This window comes from Lepidochelys kempii, chromosome 11, assembly GCF_965140265.1.
Source record: "Lepidochelys kempii isolate rLepKem1 chromosome 11, rLepKem1.hap2, whole genome shotgun sequence".
Classification (NCBI taxonomy): domain Eukaryota; kingdom Metazoa; phylum Chordata; order Testudines; family Cheloniidae; genus Lepidochelys; species Lepidochelys kempii.
Genome location: NC_133266.1, coordinates 64,290,404 through 64,308,895, shown reverse-complemented (window position 1 = coordinate 64,308,895; position 18,492 = coordinate 64,290,404). Strand labels below are relative to the sequence as shown.

Sequence of the window (18,492 nt, the reverse complement as noted above, 5' to 3'; positions counted from 1 at the left end):
CTCACAGTCCAGAACGCTACCCACAAGACTACACAGGCACCAAAAGAAACTGTTCCCAGCACACATGCTATACCATCCTTTAAGCCCGGCCTCTCCTCCTCCCCATATGGGAGGTACACCGATGGAGAAGTACTTGCACACCCCTAAATCCAGGGTTTATAGCTCTATATGGTGTGCAAGATGGGGGAAGATTCCTGAATTTCTCTCCTCTGTCTCCACTCAAGGACCAGGCACAATCTGGCCCTAATAATTTTGCTGCCTAAGGGCTAGGTTCTGAGCCTGTTACTGACACGGGTGAGCAGTTATTTCCCTGAGTAACCCCATCAGCAAGTGACCGATCAGCAACGAAGGAGACTCATAATCTGGCCTTAAGAGTCTGCACAGTCCTTTCCAGATCGCTGTTCTCCAAAGATTCCTAATAATGACATAATTTAAAAACATCCTGAGCTCGTCCTTTAGGGTCACAGGTACACTGGGAGGAAATAAATTATAGACAGAGCACTGCCATAAGGGACAGGGTTAAACATACATAAATCACAGTACAAAATGGATGGATCTACCCCAGCAATGGTCTATGTCAGCATGTTTCTCTGCATCACAAGTAAACAGTCAGAGAAATGCACACAATGCTGTCACCCCAGTGGGAATACTGGTTCCACATGATTGCTGTTGCTAGCAACTCTCAGTTCTTCCCAGCCCACCTGCTGCTATCCTGAGCTGCTTTGTCTATCTAACTGAAATGCATGGGCTCTGTTGTTCAGTGCATAGAAAACACTGTTGTAGCCTAGCTCAGTAATCATCCCTGAACCATAACATTTCAAGTACCGCTAATTCGGATTCCAGCTCAGACCTATCATTCAGTCCTTTGTCTTCTAAAAATAACTTGGGTTTAATTGCAACTGGCTACAATTTTCTAATTCTTTATGACCCCAAACCTCTAAAACTATTATCCAGAGAAAGCCACAGTAATCCTTAATGAAGGTGTGGGTAAAATCCAGCATGCTACTTGCCATCTGGTTGCCAGGTGCTTTCTGGCTTAGCTTCTGTCACACACACACACACCCCTTCTCCTCCCATAATTCCAAGGAAGGCAATTTCCACATCAGGACACTGCTGTGTTAAAGTTACAGGCAATGTCCTTTTTCAAATGTCAAGTTATTGTAGGCCCGTGCTATGCCGAGAACGTCAAGGCTTGCAGCAACGGTAAAGGCTGCTTGTTGTAATGCATGCCCCCCTCTGATCTCATTCCCATAATTGCACCATAACAAACCTTTCCATTTACTCTCCTTTGTTTATAGGAAGGTGGACGAGGTGCGACTATTCATTTCAGCCTTATGCCACGTTTCTCAGTCACAGCTCACAGAAAATGAGAGAACAGGGTAATTTATATATTAAGGTTCATTATTTTTTTCAGTGGGCCAAATCCTTAGCTGGTGTAAATCAGTAACTTCAAGGGACCTGCGCTGATTTCCACCAGTTGAGGAACTGGCCCATTATTTGCTATCAAAGGATACTGTCAACTTGTTCAGGATTCCTATACCATAAGGGAAGGTAAAGACCATCCCTAGAGAAGAACATAGGAATCACCAGACTGGATCAGACCTTTGGTTCATCTAGTCCAGCACCCTGTCTCTGACAGCAGCACCGCTGCCGCTATGGGAAGCTACAAGAAACCCCACAGTAGGCAGTTATGGGATAACCTGTCTCTGCCTAATGTCCATGATGGAACATGGTGGGGCTCCTCAGGGGTGTAACTGCTCACCCATGTCAGCAATGGGCTCACTGCCTAGCCCAGAGGCAGCAAAATTATTAGAGCCACACTGTGCCTGGCCCTTGAGTGCACCTGGATGAGAAAGCAGCTGTCTGAAAGCAAAACTCTGGGGTACCGAGTTTTTAATCCTTATTACAACAACTTCGGATCTCCTCTGCTCTCCTTACGTAACCCGACGTGCTCTTCCCCTGCAAGTCCTGCTGACACCGTTAATGAGAGTTTTATGTGTACAAGGGACAGCAGCATACCAGAGTGGAGATTCATCTTGTGGATGAGCATTCTGCCCCATACTGAGGTTGATGAAGAGCCAGACAACATTAGGGGCCTAATCTGCCACCCTTATGCAAGACTAGTAGGCTCAAAGGGAACCGAAACATGCTGGCTCCCCAGAGGAGAAACTGAAGGGGCTCCTACTGGCGACAGATTTAATTTGCATAAACATCACTCATTTCCAGTCCCTAAAGGTGTGCATGGTTGTATTATTTGTAGTTTCTTCATGTTCGGTTCTTAGGAACAGAAATTGGTTATGTAAAGGAAACGCTACAGTCATATATATTAAAATGGAAAAGGCATACTACAGGGAAAGCTGAACACCCTAACCTAATGGCAGGTGGACTCAGATTGGATAGGGAGAAGACACCTCTCTAAGAACCAGGCAGACTCTGACCCTAAGGGCCTGACACAAAATCCATTGGGAATCTTTCTACTGACCTCAGTGGTTTTGGATCAGGACCTAAGTGGCTTAGTCAAACTACAGAGGGGGGTCAATATTAGATGGGAATCCCTTGCTGCCAAACCTGTGCTTAGCCTAGTAGACCATGCTGCCTATTATGCTGTACAGTCTTACTTGTGGCCAAAGAGCACAGGGAGTACTCAGCAAGGGAGCAGCTCATAATTCCAAAGAGAGCTCCGATGGGAGAATATCGTAGTTATCATTCTGTGGTTTCTTTTAATTATTTTGGAACAAGTATGTGATTTCGTGATGGGCTTCATATTTATGTTGAATTTTGGGTCCACATGGACCAATTGGTGCACAGCACATCAATGTGCTTTAGAAATCAAACCCCCGTAGTGCACACTGCGAAGACATGCCTGAGTGACTATAACCTGGAAAGCATTGGGGGAACATGATGGAGGCTTGAATGTAACAAGACTTAAATTAGCCTCAACCTATATTATAATCATACAATCTCTTTGGAGGGGTTTTGAAGTTCAAACAATGTGACTCCAAGTTGGATCTAGGCCAAATACTACTGAGTAACATTGAGTAGTGACCTAAGGCTTGGGACCTTTATGTTTGTGGCTCTACTTGCTTGATTATATGCACATGCTGAAACCTCTTTGAAATAAATACAGTTTCTGCCCAAGATTACTTCTTTTGCAGTCCATGAACATTCTTCAAAGAGTCATTCATCTGTTTAGTGAACATGCCCTGCCCCATGTAGGTTGACACGAACAAAAAGTTTGGTTCAGTGCAAGTCATGCCCTGCCCTCAATTAAGTGTCCTATAGAGAAAACATATTATACACACACACACATTTACAAAGGCAAATTTAAGGGGTAGATTAATTCCAAAAGGAGCTGAAGTTTATACTGGGATCAGTTTAATGGGGGAAAAACAGTCAACTGTTCCTTTATCTCAAGTGTACAGCAATCCCTGGGAATCCTGGAGATGTAAATTCTACTCCCACTGTTAAGTGAACTCTGAAAATAAACATATCAATTGATGATCAAACATCCATGCCCAGAGCCAGCCAGTTTTTCATCTGAAAAGACGATCTGTGCATAAGACCTCTTCCATTGCCTTAGAGATGCATTCAGAGATCACCTGCCCCCTGGAGGAAACCTGACTCTCCCCTAGAGCCAGAGAATGGAAAAAGCTACTGAGAGTTTGCTGGAATAGACACAAGAAAGGACTATTTTAAAATAAATCTCAAAAGAAGAGGTAGATAACTCAATATATCCCATCACAGAGTGCAGAATAGCTGTTGAAATCCCAGGAGGGGTAGAAGGACAACTATGACAGAAAACCCTCTTGCCTCTGCCAGGATTTTGACAGATCATTTACCCCATCGCACACTGGAAGAGGCAATGTTGCTCTGGTTGATTTGCCAATACCCTATAGCATAGAAGAAATTTCGCCCTCCCCTCAAAGACAGGCATATAGATGTGCTAGAGGAAGCTCTGTCTTAACTCATATTATAGATTACACGGAAAGAATTAGAAACAAAATTATGCAACCTTGAATAAGGTTATTATGCAAACCTAACTACAGAAACCTCCGAACTTCTGAAAGTCACCAGAGAATTGTAATAAACTCTTTAGTATTCAAGGTGGTTCACTACAATTGTACTTTTGTAAAACATCTGAAAGGTTGTAATAACTTTTGGAGGTCACTGCCAAACCTTGGCAGGAACAAATTCTTAGCTTAATTCAAAATATCAAGACACATGTACTGCAAAATCCTAACTAAATCAGAAGATAAGGGATTCCACTCCTTCCATCAGGAATGATACAGATTTTGTGCTGAATCCTCACTTCACATGCAACAAAAATGCATAAACAGGACAACCCTCCACCAAGTTTCAGGCAGAAGGCTGTTCCTGAAGTCTGGTCTGCTGTTGTCGAAGTGGGGATGAGCAAACCCCAATGGAGATGAAGCAGAGACACAAGCTTGTCAATCCCCAGCCATCACAATTCATGGGACCTTTCCCAACAGGTATCTTCCAGCATTAGTCTGGTTTTCTCAGAGGATGGCTTCACCCTATTGTCAAGAGCCCCATCGCTGTTAGTCCCTGCTTAATCTTAGCCCTTAAGTCTCCCACTTCTCTTTCCAGAGAACTTATTCCAGCTCCGAGATGGAATACATCAGATGGTGCACACCAGGTGCGCCTGTTATGAGGTCTTATGTTCTTCTCTTTCATGCTTCCTCTTCCCCCTAGACACCTGGAGTTACAGAATACAGGTAGACCTGGCAATCCTAGCTGGCCAGGATTCAAATGAGGCTCCCAAAGGGTGTGTTTTTTGAGATATGCCAGGAAAGTTATTATTTTAATATTTTTGTTGGCCACCACTCTACACTCACCCATAATTTCAGAGGATGCACACAAAGCCCTGAAAGGGAATACAGGGATTCCCACCCCAAAACAGAATGCCGGATGCGTCATTCAGAAGAAGGAAATAACCCTTTTGCCCCTTAATGCAAACTGTGCAATAATACATCAGAGAATGATTCTTCCTGACACCAATGGGTGATCATAGTATGCTCTGAAGCATGAAGATTGAGGACCTTTGTAATGTTAGCTTTGGCTGCTTAGCTGTGGATGTGTTCATATACAATAATCCCAACCTGCAGTAATCCTTTTTCGAAATATAACGAGCAATTTGACTCCTTTGTGAGAAACCCACCAACCCATCTGGGTTTCCTTTTAATTAGTGTAGAATATTTAAAAATAAGCTAATTTAGCTACACCTAAATACAGATTCCATGATGGCACTCCAGCCTGACCACTTGAAGAAGCCAGCAAAATAGCAATCCTAAAATTCAGAGAGTCCTGGCCTCTGTTATTCATGATTGATGTTGTTGACTAGCTCAAGATGATAAAGTACTAGTGAATACCAGAGGATGTCCTACCCAAAACGGTTAACACAAGCCAGATCACAGAACAGCTATGAATTAAAACACCAGTCAACGAACATCACCATACTCAACCCCTTTAAAAATGAATCACTGATCATCAGAAGCCACTGATTTAATACACGAGAGTCCCACAGCAGGTCAGGTAATGAAATCAAACACAGACAGAAAGGAATTTAAGTCCCCATTGTATAACTCATCCCAACACCTCTGAACCCAATACATACAGAAACCCAGTGACGACAAGATTTTGATGATTACCTAGGGAATAGGGATTAGCCCTAAGAAATACAAACTAGAAAACCAAAACAAACCCCAACAGCACAACACAGACACAATTCTAAGTAACAGAAGTTGTATTTCTACTCCCAAAATAGTCTGCCCTTATATTAAAAACCTAGTGAGTGTACCAAATACATAGAAGGAAAGGAACTTTTTAAAAAAAAGTCCTTTAAAGCTCTACAGTGAAATTATCCTTAGCAATAAACACATCAGTCCGGAGCAAGGAGTGGAAAGCACCATCATTACCATTGCATGCTACCTAAGGATCAGCATTAGTGTGTATATATACACACATACATGTAATCACTCACCTGAAAGACAATCAGTTTTCCATGGCTAAGGAAGATGTAAAATGGGTTACGTAAAAGGGTTTAGCAACTTGCCAGCCCATTCTTGTACGAGATGAGATACACATAAGAGGCTAGATCCTCAGCTGATGTAAAACGGTGTTAGCACCACTGAAGTCCATTTACACCTACTGAGGATCTGGCTCAAAATTCCAAACAAGAGCACAGAATCGTCTGAGCACCTGCTGAATCAATATAGTGGCCCTTATGATAAAAATACAGACAGATCTAAGTGACATACAAATACCGACTAATTAATTAAACCTCAAAAAGTATTATTAGCCCCACTTTTTAATGGAAAGTGGGGGGAGGGAATGCTGGGGCAAAGAGATTCAGTGACTTGCCCAGACACAAAAAAGGAATCAATGCCCAAAACTGGGATGAGAATTCAGGAGATTCTGGTTTCCAGCTCTATGCTCAGGCCACTAGCCTACAAAATCTGTTTCATATGATATATTTTTATTATACACAAATATTTCTAAATAAATTTCACAAATATATTTCTAAATGATTCATTTAGCAAGAGGAACATTTTTATAAAATACTACGAAATCATGTGTTCTGATTACTGCCAGTATTGCAAATAGCATTCAATACCATGCCATTTTAATAATTTATCTAAATAAATGTTATAAATACGATACATAAATCACTGTTGCTAATTTTGGCAAACTATGCGGAATTTAAAAATTACAGACATTAAATTTGTCACGTTACCCAAAACATCTTTTATTCAAACTCACAGCCTGAATTTTATCACATCTCTTTCACAGATAGCACTGGGTACTCTGAAAAGTAAACATTCAATATTTTGCTAAGCCTTATGCAGAAAAAAAACCAACATCTTCTTCTATTGCCCAGAAAGCTTAGGTCTACAGAACACCATGCAACGAAAGCTCCTCATTTACTCCAATAGCCTTTGCTCTTCAGCATGAATAATATTCATTTCTTTTAAACGCAGATTTTTTTTTAACTACTCTCTTAGGGATTTCAGCCAAGTTTGCCTTTGCTCTTCTACAAAGTATGTACTTTTTGATCTTCCTAAAATATCAGAAATAAGTTTTTATATGCATAATTTTCCTCTTGACTGATGGATTTTTACATCATTGCCCTCAGGGCAATTTTCTTTAGGGGACATCTAATCCCGAGATTCTCAGACTGGGGGCGTAGAATGTATTCTTGGGTGGTGGGGCTGGGAGAAGGGGAAAAAAAACACTTACTGCGCACATTCAGAGCTGGACGGTCAGACTGCAGCAGCTGCTGGCCGGGCTCCCGGCTCTGAAGGCAGCGCCGCTGCCAGCAGCAGCGCAGAGGTAAGGGTGGAAAGACCGTACCACCCTTACTTCTGCGCTCCTGCTGGCAGCAGCGCTGCCTTCAGAGCTGGGTGCCCGGCCAGCAGCCACCGCTCTCCACTCTGCCTTCCGAGCTGGGCAGCCAAGGAGCGGTGGCTGCTGATCAGGTGCCAGGGGGGTGGGGGAGAAGGGCATAACTACTACAGACACAAAGAAGGGGGCCATGATCAAATAAGTCTGAGAACGACTGATCTAATCAGTCCTCCCAGAGAAAAGCAGAGACTATAACAAACAAACAAAACACCCAAAACAAAACACCAGATACAAACTTTGGGCTCGGGTCTGTACTTTTGCTTGTAAAAGGGAGTAACTCCCTGGTGCACCCATCACTGGGCCAGGCCATCACATATGCACATGGAGGGGATTCACCTCTCACACACACCAGCGTAAAACAGGAGTAACTCTGGTGTAAACGAGAGGGAGAATCATATCCTCCATGCAGAGATCTCCCTTTGCTTACGCAGAACCCTACAACTATGGGCAACCCCGGGGAGGGATTGGGAGAATGCTGTAGAGAGTCAGGTGGCAACCTCCACATAATGGCTCTGGCCTCTGCTGAGTCCCCTACAGTTTGAGGCTCCAATCTGCAGACCCAGATCTGAAATTCACCCAAGATCAGGGGAGAGACGAGACCAGCCTCAAAGTTCAGATCCAACTGCACTTCCCTAAAGTTCGATTGCTTTAGATCCAGGGTTTTGGTTTGGCACGATCTCTACCCAGACACAGTCTTCAAGCACCATGCTGCAGCATCAAGTTAACCAGAGCAGTGCCTGTTACTTCCAGTCAGAGCCTGGAGTAACCTGTGTGGCCTACAATACACATTACATACACCTACTACTGTAGAGAAGGAGGAGTGAAGGAGCAGAACCAGGCCCAGCTCCTCCTAAGTCCCAGCTCTGTTTTTCACCTGCTTAGACAAGACAACTCACTCAGTGACTGATTTGTGTTGGGGGACAATCAACTTGTGAATAGAGACTTACATTTCCTCCAAGCCAGACTGCCTTTCGGACTCAGAACACACAGAGGATCTCTTTTAAGAGACCCACAGGCACCACTGCTGTGCATCTCAGTACCAAGCTGGGCCCTGAGGCTGGAATTTTCAAAAGCATTCAGCAACGGCCTAACTCTGCTTCCACTGACATCAGTGGGAGCAGAGTTAGGTCAACGATAAGCCTCTGTGAAATTCCCAGCCTACGTCTCTTTTCTTCCCACATATTTCCTGCATCCCTTTAGTCAGAAATATTCAGAAATGTGCGATGTAATGGTGCAGTTCCCCATCACAAAGACAACTGTTTTCATGAAGAAGGTACATTTCTCTGGAGAAAATGAAGTGCAATGGCAGGGTTCATTTAATCAATCATCATAATTAAATACAATCAAGTTAATTGATGTGACTAGACTACTGAAAGGTGGTGGTGGTGGTTTTTTAAATTGCTATTTATTCAGATGAACAAAATAGCTTCCAATATCTCAAACTGATACTGGAAACTTTAAAAATATACTGAGTGTCCACATGAATATTGAACTTAAAGGGGTGGAATATTAAAAAGATATTTATAATCTTTACATAACCAGGTGGGCTCCCTTTTGTCTGGAGAACAACGGATCTCCTGAGCAGAAGAGGATGTTTCCATAGACTTACCTCCCTGAAAGCTATTAGGATCTAATTGCATTACTGCCACTAGTGCTGATCCTATGAGATTCTCCCTAGGCCTTCTTAGGGGTTCTATCTTGCAAGTGGCTGGACACTCCCCTGAGATACTACGCACCCTCAGCTCCCACTGGCTTCAATGCAAGGTGAGAGTGCTCAGCCCTACTCAGGAGTGCTTAGAACTTTGCAGGATGGAGTCCTAAGTACAGAGCCTAAAGCCAAATCTGCTTGCTTTAGAAGTCTGAGTAGCCGCACTGACCACTGAGAATACAATGTCTGCCTGAATAAGGGGAATGGGATTTAGCTCAAATGCTGAGCTCGACCCACAAGTTCATCACATATAAACTGAACATATCAGTGAAGTGGAAAGCACTCCGTATTTTAAAGAAATTTGAAAAGGGTATTGGCTAGCTTCCCAGCTGATATAAATCCATGCAGCTCCACTGAAGTCAATGTGACCACAGTGATTTACGCCAGTGAAGGACCTGGCCTTTAATACACTCGTTTTCCATTCCTATTTTTGGACATTTGAAAGCATTTGCTTAAAAAACTGATTATCGCCACCAAGGCACATTACAGCTACGATCAAAAAATATAATTAACAAGAAAAGAAAGGCTACGTTTTGTAACGAGCACTAGTGCAGCTGTAACAGCACCAATCTGTCTCAGAGAGACACTAAATGGAAACAAAGAGGTCTGATCAATCTTACAATTATTCGTGCTTAACTGAGGTCGCCCAAACCTCAGCTTTTTGCAGTATTTTCTTGCAACTAAGCATGTGAACAAGCAGAGGAATATATTCAATGCAAACACTGGCCTGTTATCATTTGGAAGGAGGGGTTATTCCCTGATCAAACAAAGGAAGAGGGATTGGTTTCGTTTGTAGGATCTCTCCAGGAAAATATTAAACGAGTGTAAAAACTGTGAGGAACAACAGTATTAACTTGGCTGTTCTTAACAAAGCAGCAAACAATTAGCATTTAGGAAAAATGGGTCAATAAAGACCTCAAATCTTCTTAACAGCTAGCACAATCAACCCATGTGGCAACAGCAATCTAAATTAACACCGTGGAGATGTTAGTTCTTTCTTCCCATATCTAAAAAGCAATTACAAATGTCACATCGAACCTCATTTTAAAACACTGTCCCACAGTTTAGCGCTGTAGCCTGTGATTAAGTCTACCCTCCCTCCCAAAGAAGCTTTTTACTCTGCTGAGGCAGATGGCTTTGGAAACCACCCCTTATTCACAACACAGCCATTCTAAATCTGCTCCACCCTATGGAAATCAGACCCATGCTGTTTTCCTTAGCATCTGCATGCACTACAGGTCTTATAAGCATCCCTGTATCCTCTGCATGAGGCAAAGAATTAAGGAAAAACAGCTGATCCCAACCAGCCCAGAGCCCCTAGCTTACAGGGCTCACTCCTGTAAGGCAATGAATGTCCTCAGCTCCTGCTGACATCAGTGGGAGTTGAGTGTGCTCAGGCCCTCACAAAAGTACCTAGTCCCTCGGAAGTGTGTCTAGCATCTTCCAGAAACGAGCCTATAGCAAGCTACACCCTGATTTAGCAACCCATCCCTATTCAGCAAAGCACTAAAGCACATGCTTAATTTTAAGCATCTGCTTAAATCCTGCTGGTTTTAATGGGACTTAAGCAGGTGTTCAAGTGCCCGGCTGAACTGGGATGGACTACACACACACACACTCTTAATAGCTTGGCTGAATTGTGGCCCTGGTGACCATAAATCCAATCCCGCACACAAATAAGCAATGTAAAACTTTACTCTGGTGAATTACAGCATCGACTTTAAAGGAACATAAAGTAAAGTTACTCACGTGCTTAAGTGTTTGCAGGATTTGGCCCCAAGGATTAATTTTTCATTTCTCAGGACTTCTGACTGTTCCTCCTTCACTTGCATTTAAATACAATGTTCCCTGACTGCTTCCTAACTATGACCCTGATCCTGCAATGAACTCCCCGTGGGCAGGACCCAGGAACTAATGCGATACTGGGATGTATACAGAGTGGAATCTTGAGTAGGAGTAGAGTGGTTATTTTACCTCTAAATTTGGCACTGGTATGATCACTGCTGGAATAATGTGTCCAGTTCTGTTGCCCACAATTCAAGAAAGATGTTGATAAATTGGAGAGGGTTCAGCAAAGAGCCATGAGAATGATTAAAGGATTAGAAAACTTGCTTTGTAGCACAGACTTAAAGAGCTCAATCTATTTATCTTAATAAAAAGAAGGTTAAGTGATTACTTGATTACAGTCTATCTACACGGGGAACAAATATTGAACTACGGGCTCTTCAGTCTAGCAGAGAAAGGTATAACAAAATCCAATTGCTAAACGTTGAAGCGAGACAAATTCATACTACAAATAAACCATACATTTCTGACATTGAGGGTAATTAACCACTGAAACAATTTACCAAGGATCATGGCGGATTCTCTATCACTGACAATTTTTAAATCAAGGCTGGCTGTTTTTCTAAAAGACCTGCTCTAGGAACTATTTTGGGGAAGTTCATTGGCCTGTGTTATGCAAGAGATCAGACTAGACGATTACTTGGCCTTGGAATCTATGGTTCTATGAACCTAGGTGAAGTCCAAATGAAGCCAATAGGGCTCTGTTAAGGTGCAGGCATCCATCCAACTGCAGCTCATTACAGAATCAGGGCCTGCCTGGTTAAAAGGAATGGAGAGGAATGACTCCCCAATGGAATTGTAAAGGCTCTTTATCCCAGGTGAATTCTTTTTGAGCCTGATCAACACCTATTGAAGTCGATGGAAAGGCTGCCATTGACTTCAAAGGCCTTTGCATCGGGCCCAAAATATATACACAGCATGTATCAATGTCCAGGCTTTTCCCCCCCTTTCTTAATCTAATTTGTTCCTATTAATCTCTTCATACATATATGGTAGACCAGATTCCAGACTACACAGATACTGCATTTGTGCACATGATTTTGTCAGTAGCTTTTAATGGTTATAAAAATCAATGCAGCTCACATCCTTGTGTGCTGTATTCCTGTTTTTCTTTAAGAAAAACCTCTCCGTGCCATCGTACTTGAAATATTACCAGTGAGACAGAATGGAATACACAACCACACCCAGGCAGTTTCAATACCATCGGTTTGATTCTGTCATTGGAGTTACAATGGCCTGATTCTTGACTCACCCACACCTGTTTTTATGCCAGTGTAACTCCATTTACTTGGGAAATTAGGCCCAATGGCTCCAGTTTAAGTGTGCCTGATGGATTTTTTTTTTTTTAATAGTAAATCCAGGTGCGATGAGTTTTGGGGACGTTAACACAATGTGACACCAACTGAACTGAAAAGCATAGTTCTGAAAACTTCTTGTGGATAAGAGAATTCTTAATCCATAAACTGTAGCAGCTTATTTGGGAGTCATTATAATCATTCATGTCCATGCATGTTACTTTTGGGGCCTTCACATAATGACTACTTCTGTGATGTTAGTGTGTGTTTAAGGAGCACTGCTGAGTGGGTACTGACATAACATCCCATAATGACTACTTCAGAGCCTTTAAAATCTAGGGTGTCAATGGGAGTTTACATGACAATAACAAACCACATTACAAGCACAACGTACTGTGCTGCACATTTAGCAGTAAAGAAGTACACTCGCATTCTTTTTGGAAAAGCAATGACTTTATACCTGCACTAATTGTGTTTTAAGTCATTACCACAGCTATTTTGTTTTGGTCCGATCCACACAGAGGCAGTAATCCATAACATGGACTCAATGGCTTGCAGAATTTCATCGGCCAAATCCTGCTTATCTCATTCCCGTGAGTAAAAAAAACAAAAAAAAAAGAAAAGATGATACTGGACCCAGTTCTTAAGCTAACACCATCCCACTGCTTGCACCAGGAACCTTTCTAGGGCCCACTCACACAAAGATGTAGGGTACTGCAAAATTATTTTGATCTACGTTATACCGACGTACAGCCACTGCAGTAATCAAATCACTTTTGCATGTCCACACTATGCTCCTTATGTTGCCGGTACACATCCTCACCAGGAGCGCTTGCACCGACTGAAGTGTCAGTGTGGGGCATTGTGGGACAGCTTCTGAAAGCCAGCAAGTGTCGATACAAGCAATGCGGTGTCTACACTGACACTGCGTCAGCCTAACTACGTTGACCTATGCCTCTTGTGGAGGTGGAGTTATTAAGTTGGCATAGCGGGCGAGTTACATTGGCAGGAGCATCATTTTAATGTAGGCTCTTAAAGAGTTAGGTCAACATAAGCTGCCTAGCAGTGACCTAACTCTGTAGCATAGACCAGGGCTTACTCTCGTACTTACCTTTATACGCTGGCTTCCATGAGAGGACTCACAATGGCACTACTTACAGCATGCAAAGTGTGTACTGGATTCATTTTGAGTCTTGTTCAGCACTGAGCTCACTTTACAGATTAGTAAAATAAATCATAATTACAGGCGAGGAATCAAGTTGCTCCTGGGACTCAATAGCTCATGCCAAGTTTTGTTTTAGTGCATTCACTTTTAATACCAAGCCCCCTGAAAATAGATACTGATGATAGAAATGGTACAACAAGCACAAACTCTGCTGGCTGCCTCTAGAATAGCTCAAATATGCCCCGTGTGAGTGTGCTGTTACTGTTTAGGGATGACGCCCAGGCTCTTGTGATTTGTGAGGTACCTCTCACAGCGACCTATGAAGTAATAGCAATGCCTGTTTCAGTGAGGAATGCCCTCTCAGCGCTTTCTACCTTCCCAGCAAGAGCTGAGACAGGGCGTTCGTGTCGTCTGTTAGGGAGGGAACAGAGAGCGGCTTCTGAAAACAAGTAAGTCCTGCAGCTGAGTCTCCTCCTAGATGCGTTGGCTCCAAGAGCTGGAGTCTAGACGTAACTACAAGTTTAAACCAGCGCAGGTGCAAGAAACAGGTTCTTTCACAGGAAGAACAGCGGGGAGGGAGAGAAAGGAAAAATGGAAATGCACAAAAAATCGTGAGAGAAAAATCCCTTCTGAAAACAAAAAGGTCACATCTTCCGAACTGTGAGCAGTGCAGCTCCCCCACAGCTGATGCCTGCACACTGACATTTTTCTTTAGCGAAAGGGGTAGGGGAAACAAATCATTGACATGACCATAAAAATATGACAAATTGTGAAAAAGGATTGTGAGAGCTAAAATAAATAACCCTTATGGGAGATTGACATATAATAATTAGCCCAAACGGCATGCACACGTTAACCACCCCTTGTATATAAATATCTACTGCTGCACAGAAAGGAACACGATGAAATAAAAATTCACCAGCAACGCAAAGGAGATCTTTATTTGAAAGAGAAATGAAAATTCCAGGGGGAGGGGCTCTTACAACTCATACATATCCCTTTTTTCCAAAGCCCTGTTCCATAAAGGAAGCCTCATTCAAACGGGAGGTCATCATTTGTATCAAACATATACACAATGAATTGAGTCAAGCTGTCTTTATTTGGTAGATCACATTCGATGCAACACTGTACCTGCAGCCGCTCAAGCTTGGCATATTTTGCATCATTCTCGCTTACACGAAAAGTCTTTGTTCTCCACCGCCCCATTGCGGCTGCAAGCCCCCTCTTTCTGTTTGCAGTCGTTTCCTCTCCACTGCTGATCATTTCAACACAGATTTTTTTTCCCAATGCAAATTAAAACCACTTGCTCCCCTTGCACCCCCACTTTGCACAATCCTCTTTGTCCACCGTTACAGATCCTTTTAAAGGAGTTTAAGTGCAGGGGCGGGATTACATCCGTGGCACTCCAAAGATGCTCAAAATCCTAAAATGAATTGACAAAAGTAGCCTGCTCCTATTAAGATAAATGAACTGATAGTGCTTTCAATTTTCCTTGGGGCACTGCGATCAAAGAGGTGCACACCAAATGGTTCATGATAACCTTACGGCAGGATTTTGCTTATGACAAAGCTTATTTTCCCCTTGACCACAGGGAAGAAATATACAGCTGACTCCCGCCGTTTCCGAGTTACAGAGAGATGGATCTTAGCTCAGTTGCTCCCCTCCTTTATCCCCCGCCTCCCCACTTTCTTGAAATTTCCATCCTTAAACAAAAGAGGATGGTGGGGTGGTGACAGAGAGGCAGAGCTGCATTCAAGAAAACCCTTCCAAGGAGGCTTTTTTTTTTTTTTTTTTTTTTTTAAAAAAGGTTTTGCTTCTTGATCCACTTAAAACTCACAGTAGTGGTTGAGGGGAGGGTAACTTTCTAGGTGTCCTTTTCCTTTCTTCTCTCCTGGCCCTGTAAATTCAGGGGCGACTGGCTTCAGAGGGACACAAACAACGCTTTGCATTGGCTTACACGGCTTTTGGTTGTTGTTGTGGTGACTACTGTTGTTTTAATGCTGTCCCCCAACCTTTATGCCGCTTGACACCTACAAATCCCAGGTCCACATCTACCGCCCGTGGAGACCTAACCACCCCGCAGCCCTAGAGCGGGGCTGGGCCACTGACAGACCCCCCAGCGGCCGCCAGGTACCGCCAGGCGAACCTGCGCCGGGAAATCTCGGGGACCAGGGGCTCGCTCCCTGCCCTGGGCGGGTGGGTGGGTGGGTGGGGGGCAGGCCCGGAGGTGGGGGGCCGGGAGCCCGCTGGGGGGGCGGGGGGGCGGCCCTTACCTGAGCGCAGATGCCGCTGCCGCTGCCGGCCCCGGGACACAGGCCGAGCGCCGGGCGCAGGAGGGCGCGATGCTGCCGAGGCTGCGGCGGCCGCTGCTGCGAATGCTGGCTCGGCTCCCCCGCCGCCCGGCTGGTGCGCGGCCGGCCCCGCCCCCCGGCCCCGGCCCCGCCCCCAGCGCCCGCCCCGGCCCCGCCCCAGCGCCCGCCCCGGCCCCGCCGACCGCCCGCGTCTGCCCAGCTGCGGGGCGGGCGGGAGTGCGGCAGCTGCTGCTGCCCTGCTGAGCGCCAGGAGCAGGGGCAGAGCGGGCGGGCAAGGGATGGGGGGCAGAGTGGGTGTGTAAGGGATGGGGACAGAGTGGGTGTGCACAGGGCAGAGCACAGTGGGTGGGCAAGGGATGGGGAGCAGAGTGGGTGTGTAAGGGATGGGGTAGAGTGGGTGTGCACAGGGCAGAGCACAGTGGGTGGGCAAGGGATGGGGAGCAGAGTGGGTGTGCACAGGGCAGGGCAGAGTGGGTGTGTAAGGGATGGGGGGCAGAGTGGGTGTGTAAGGGATGGGGTAGAGTGGGTGTGCACAGGGCAGAGCACAGTGGGTGTGTAAGGGATGGGGACAGAGTGGGTGTGCACAGGGCAGAGCACAGTGGGTGGGCAAGGGATGGGGAGCAGAGTGGGTGTGCACAGGGCAGGGCAGAGTGGGTGTGTAAGGGATGGGGGTAGAGTGGGTGTGCACAGGGCAGAGCACAGTGGGTGGGCAAGGGATGGGGAGCAGAGTGGGTGTGCACAGGGCAGGGCAGAGTGGGTGTGTAAGGGATGGGGGGCAGAGTGGGTGTGTAAGGGATGGGGTAGAGTGGGTGTGCACAGGGCAGAGCACAGTGGGTGTGTAAGGGATGGGGACAGAGTGGGTGTGCACAGGGCAGAGCACAGTGGGTGTGTAAGGGATGGGGACAGAGTGGGTGTGCACAGGGCAGAGCACAGTGGGTGGGCAAGGGATGGGGAGCAGAGTGGGTGTGCACAGGGCAGGGCAGAGTGGGTGTGTAAGGGATGGGGTAGAGTGGGTGTGCACAGGGCAGAGCACAGTGGGCGTGTAAGGGATGGGGAGCAGAGTGGGTGTGCACAGGGCAGAGCACAGTGGGTGGGCAAGGGATGGGGAGCAGAGTGGGTGTGTAAGGGATGGGGTAGAGTGGGTGTGCACAGGACAGAGCACAGTGGGTGTGTAGGGGATGGGGAGAAGAGTGGGTGTGCACAGGGCAGGGCAGAGTGGGTGTGTAAGGGATGGGGGATAGAGTGGGTGTGCACAGGGCAGAGCACAGTGGGTGTGTAAGGGATGGGGAACAGAGTGGGTGTGCACAGGGCAGAGCACATTGGGTGGGCAAGGGATGGGGGAGCAGAGTGGGTGTGCACAGGGCAGAGCAGAGTGGGTGTGTAAGGGGTGGGGGAGCAGAGTGGGTGTGCAAAGGGCAGAGCAGAGTGGGTGTGTAAGGGATGGGGGAACAGAGTGGGTATGCACAGGGCAGAGCACAGTGGGTGTGTAAGGGATGGGGAGCAACAGTGGGTGTGTACAGGGCAGAGTAGAGTGTATGGGATGGGGAGCAGGGGGATGTGCAAGGAATGGGGAGCAGAGTGGGTGTGCACAGAGCATAGTAGAGTGGGTGGGCAAGGGATGGGGAAGCAGAAGTGGGTATGTGGGAGTCAAGGGGGGGGTACAAGGAACGGGGGAGCAGAAACCGGGATGGGAGAGCATGAGAATTAGGAGCAAAATGGGGATGCAAGGAATGGAGGGACACTGTGTATGGGGTGGGCAGCCATCTGAGGGGGACAAACTGGCGATGCACAGGGGTAATGGAGGTGCAGACCAGGGGAAGGGAGATGGAAGATCAGGTTGGGTTGGGGGGACGGGGAACAGATCAGGATGACACAGAGAGGTGAAGATGCCATCAATGAACTGTGGCCGAAAACAATTGCCCCCTTTTAGTCCAGGGATCAATTGGTGCAAGTGACAAGCCTAAAAAGCCCAGAAAATGCAAAACAGTCAACTGTGTTCAGAGGTACTAATCAGTAAAGCTGAGCATCATTGAAAGAACATGCCCCTTCTGTTGATGGATTCACATGCCTCGCTGTGGGCCGTGCTTAAAATGGTCTGAAAAAAAGGTAAGAGGGCTGTCGCAGTCTCGGAGCAGCAGCTTTGGTAAAACAGGGCTCAGTGTGCATTCCTCAGTGATACAGTTTTTTTTCTGGCTGGGTCTGCAAACCCCCTGCTGTACGGACTGGTGGGAATCACCCAGATTTAAAAGTGTTGGCCCAAGTCTTCAGCTCTCTATAAGTTTCCCTAAAATGCAAAATGGATATAATAATATTTTGAAAAGAGCTTTTATAAGTGTTAAGTATTATTACACTCAATGCATGCTGGCTGCCATTCACCTCCACTGAACTTCTGACAGCTTACCCTTGCCCCCTCCTTGTACCTATTCCAGGAATCATCCCCAATGATTATAGAAATGTATCCTGGGAAGGTACCTCAACATCACTTATATGGCATCATTTGGATGATCCAAGGATGCAGATCTCAGCTTTATCATGCTGTACCTTTAAGGAGAAGAATAGTTTTGAGGCAGACAGAACATAGTATAAGCAGTGCTGATTTTGCAGGTCAGAAACGGAGTACAGATTGAATGCCTGTGAGCAGTCGAGCCAGTACTGGTAATTCTCCAGAAGCTCTATTTCCTGCATTTTGGCTGGATGGAAAAGAAAAAAAGGTATCTCATTCCCTTGTCAACTTTCACTAATTTC

General features: G+C 45.6%; 1 protein-coding gene across 22 annotated transcripts in view; it reads right to left on the bottom strand.

Annotated features, from left to right (window-relative positions):
• The window catches only part of MAP2 (microtubule associated protein 2), a 341,589-nt gene extending 325,767 nt beyond the window's left edge, over positions 1-15,822 (bottom strand). For all 22 annotated transcript variants that reach the window (XM_073306664.1, XM_073306661.1, XM_073306670.1 and 19 more), the window contains exon 1: positions 15,709-15,822. The gene's annotated coding sequence lies outside the window, so the exon portion shown is untranslated. The remainder of the gene's footprint in view (positions 1-15,708) is intronic.
• Positions 15,823-18,492: the final 2,670 nt, after the last annotated feature.